A 4,612-nucleotide genomic window follows, 5' to 3' on the forward strand; every position below is an offset into this window, starting at 1 on the left:
ATGGCATTTTTCTTTTCTTGTTTTTATTTTTTATTTTGTGATACAGGGTCTCTCTACATAGCCCTGGCTATCCTGGAACTCACTATGCAGAACAGGCTGGCCCCAAACTCACAGATGTCTATCTGCCTCCTGAGTGCTGGGATCAAAGGTGTGTACCACCACACTCTGGCCCGTTTTTCTTTTAATTTTAAAGTTGCCTCCCTTTCTTTCCCCCTTCCTTCTTTATTATTTATATGTGTGGAGAGCATATCGATGCTACATTGGGTGTGGAGGTCAGAGAACAACTTGCTCACGAGTTGGTTCTTCTACCATGTGGGGGGTTGGAGGATCGGACAGTTGTCAGACTTGGCGGCCCGTGACTTTACCTGTGGAGCCATCTCATTGGCCTTCTTTTTCAGTTTTGAGGCAGATTCTCATTGTGTAGCCCAAGCTGGCTGACCTGGAAGGCTCCTCTTCCTTCAATGTCCTGCTTATGGGATTAAAGGAGCATACCGCCAAGTCTACTGTTCAAATGCTTTGCTGTGGAGTGACTCCATTGATACCGAGGGCCAACAAAATTGCTGTCGGGGCTGGAGAGATGGCTCAGCAGTTAAGAGCACTGGCTACTCTTCCAGGGGACCCGGGTTCAATTCCCAGCATCCACAGGGTGCCTCACAAGCATCTGTAACTTCAAAGTAAAATAAAAACAAAGCCAGTGGGTGTTTTAATTCTGACTTCTAGGGCAAAGTGGGAGTGCCTGAGAGCTGCTGAAAGCGGAAAATCAGTAGCCATCTCGAGAGACGCCCCCCACCCCCCTGCCCCAAAGGTATTTGCTGACCAGCAGTTTTGAGTGCCTGCGAACTGCGGACTGAGGAGAGAGCACCAGATTCTCAGGCCTGGCCACAGCCCTTGGCTCTTGCCTTTCAGGCTAACTGGAGTAGTTTAACACAAGCAAAATGCTAACAGTACTTGCTTAATGCTGCCAGGAAGCCTCTGCTGGCACATGGAGAGGACCTGGAGAGTGGCCTCTGGGCAGCTGGTGAAAGACAGTAAGATCTTGGTGGTGGGGGAGGCGACTTCAGGAAGGGCAAAGGTGAGCTGAGGGGGCGGGGAACAACCTATGGCAGAGGAGTCAGAAGCCCGTCTGTGGGCCAAGGGGGAACTCTTCCATATAAGAATAGCGAGTTGTGTCCCCAAAGGCTTTAGAGGGCGAGGGAAGGTGGGTGAGCATTTGCAGAGGGTGGGAGCCTGAAATATGGGCAGAGAGATGGGGGGTGGGCGGAGTTGACATAAATTATTACGGGCCAGCCTGGACAGAATGGGGACAAGGAGAAATCAAGGCTACTTGGTCTCCTAGCCTTGGGACAAGTGGATGACTGTGCCTTTATGCAAGGCTGGGAACCGGAGGAAAGCAAAAGCTGGTTTGGTGGGGTGGAAGGGTGAGTGGGACGGGTGGGGAGGTGCTTGGCTTGATTTGATGATATAGGGCTTAGGAATGGGGTTGGCCAACCTCTGCCTCCACCAAGTTTGAAGCCCTGCCTCTAGACCAAGACATCGTCCTCCCCTTCATTCCTGGGGCAGGGGTAGGGGTGCACCCTTGGTAGACATTGTTACCAACCCAGGACACTAACCTTCACTGACCCTAAAGGGGAGCACCCTGTAGAGCAGGCTGAGTCATCCCCTGAGGTCATCACTGAGACCCTGTTCAGAGTCAAGAGGACTACAGGCAGAAACCTGAAGCCACATGGCCTTGGGGTGGGAGTAAAGTGCTGGGGGCCCCAGCTGAACTGCCTGCCCTGGAGCGTGGCTGTTGGCTCTTACCCAGGCGTCTTTGGAGGGAGGGACTAACAGGGCCATTAACTCTTCAAATTTGCTGTGCATTTTAGCACACTGAGAACTAGATGCAGAAGGAGGTAAGACTATTTTAATAGGGAGAGAGAGAGAGAGAGAGAGAGAGAGAGAGAGAGAGAGAGAGAGAGATTAAGAGTTGGCTATGGTTCTACATGAATTAGGGGTGACGGTGGGAGAGCAATGGTCTAGGCAACATTTGAACCAAAGTCCTGGCCCGCCTCCTCCCACACAGAGTCAAGAATATAATCAGATCTGAACTTACACTGCATAGTTATTACTGTTACTCTTCAGAGGCCTGGACTAGAACCCAGGGCCTCGGCTTTCTGGGCCAACGTTCCTCCTGAACTTCATTCAGCCCTACTGAGCTGTCTCTGGCTCCTCTCCCTAGATTTATGCATCCCATTTGCCACTGGTGAGGAAAACAAAGAGAGGTTCTTCCCCTGCTCCCTGGGCTCCTGGTTCTGGAAGCATCTCCCCTGTCTACCAGCTGCCATCTTGCCAGCTTGTGGGTAAGAGGTCTGGAAGAGCCAATACTGAACATCCTTTCAGAGGTGGTGTGAGGCTCGGAGAGGAACAACTTACACAGGCTCCTAGTTTCCTAGGACAGAGTTGACCAGGAGCCCAGGGTTGCTGAGCTCAAGGCTGAGTGTGTACCCCCTCAGTGTACAAACACACACACACACACACACACACACACACACACACACACACACACACACACTGAGCTTTGAATTTAGGCTCTGAATTGAGCTAGCTCTTTGCAGAAAAGTGTGGTTGTGACCACAGGGGGGCAGCAGCAGGACACGCTGGCGGCTGGACCTGCTCAGGACGGGATGGGAGAGGTGGAGGGAAAGGAGGAGGGGCCTCAAGGGGTCGCCCCAGGACTTTGAGCAATTGGGTACTGGGTTGTGCAGTCCTAGCCTTGGGTATATCTGTAGAGGTACCTTCTAACCTCGGGGGAAAGTCCTGGCCTCCCCGTCTCCCTCATGGAGCACCCATTCTTTTGCTCCTTCATTTCTTTCTTTTTTGTTTTTGTTTTATTGTTTTTCGAGACAGGGTTTCTCTCGGCAGCCCTGAGTGCCCTGGAATTAACTCTGTAGACCAGTGGTCTTGCCTCTGCCTCCTGAGTGCTGGGACTAAAGCACGTGCCTGGTGGTCCTTCATTCTTGATCAAGCATCTGGGATACCACCCACTCCACCCCGCACTGCCTGACCCTGCCTTGGTACTGCTTGATATGCTTTTAAGCAGCCGAGGAAAGCATGGAATGCAGCTGTGGGGAAGAAGGAAAGGAAGAGGTTAGCCCTGCCTGTGGAGGTTGGACAAGCATGTCCAGGAGGCTGCCTGGCCTGGAAAACATCTGGTTTTGGAATCAGACAGAGCTGGTCCCATTATCTAGAGGTCTAGACCTTGAGACAAGTCTCTCAGCCTCTTCTTTCATTTATGTGTGTAAGTGTCTTGCTTGCATGTATGCTGTGTATCCTATGCCTGTGGAGGCCAGAGAGGCTGTCAGAATCCCTGCAACTGAGTTAGAGATGGCTGCGAACCACCACGTGGGTGCTGGCAATCCAACCCAGGGCCTCTGGAAGAACAGCCAGTGCTCTTAACTGCTGAGCCATCTCTGCAGCCCTCAGCCCCTTTTGATTAGGGGAGAAATGATCTGGCACACAGTAAGTGTTCAATAAATATAAAAAGTATAAGCTCTCTGGAGGATGGCTGCATGAGTATAATAATAGTTATAAAATAAGATGCACTAATGTAGGAGGGACCAGGAACTTGGAAATGGGTTATCAGGGACCGGAGAGATCAGGGGTTAAGAACTGGCTGTTCTTCCAGAGGATTGGGTTTGAATCCCAGCATCCACATGGTGGCTCACAACTGTCCACAGACCCCAGGGATCTCTGAGGACTCCAGGCATGCACGTGGTGCATAGATAGACATGCATGCAGGCAAAATACTCATGCATGTAAAAGAGAGAAAAGAAGAAATGAAGAAGGGTATCAGCTCCAAAGATCAAAACAAACAAACAAACAAACAAACAAAGTGGGTCGGTCAGAGGAGTTAGGAGGTAAACTTCAGAGAGGCAGAGAGGCATGCTGCGTATTGTGGTAGGAATAGGAGTTTGTTGCATAAAGGAATGGTGGAAAGGAACACCAAGTGCAGCTACTCCATCCTCTGGGCGCTGCAGAGTGAAATGGTCGGGTCCCCAAGGGCTCACATTATACAGTGTATGAATATAGCCAGCAGATCTCCTTCAAATAGGCCTGTGGTGGCAGAGGCGGCAGCCCATGCTTTTGATCCCAGCACTCAGGAGGCAGAGGCAGGTGGAACTCTGAGTTCAAGGCCAGCCTGATCTACAGAGTGAGATCCAGGACAGCCAGGGCTACACAGAGAAACCTGTCTGGAAAAGTACTTACCAGACCAGAATTGCTCTAAAAGTTTTGACAGGGTCTTCCTATGTAGCCCAAGCTGGCTTGGAACTCAGAGATCTGCCTGTTTCTGCCTCCCTAGCTCTGGGATTAAAAGTGTGCTCCACACCCGAGTATATAAAAGCTTTTTATAAAAAATAGCTAATGTAGGCAGAAATTTGGAGGCAGGCAGGTTCAGAGAGAGAGAGAGAGAGAGAGAGAGAGAGAGAGAGAGAGAGAGAGATAATATGATACACTTAAGAGGGAAGGGAAGGAGTACTTTTAAAAAAATCAGTTAAGAGAAATTCGCTGGCTTTGCCTCCTGGGTCATCTGTGTGGAATTATATATGAATGAAGTTGGAGAGCAACTCACTAA

This window comes from Onychomys torridus, chromosome 6 (genome assembly GCF_903995425.1).
Source record: "Onychomys torridus chromosome 6, mOncTor1.1, whole genome shotgun sequence".
Taxonomy (NCBI): domain Eukaryota; kingdom Metazoa; phylum Chordata; class Mammalia; order Rodentia; family Cricetidae; genus Onychomys; species Onychomys torridus.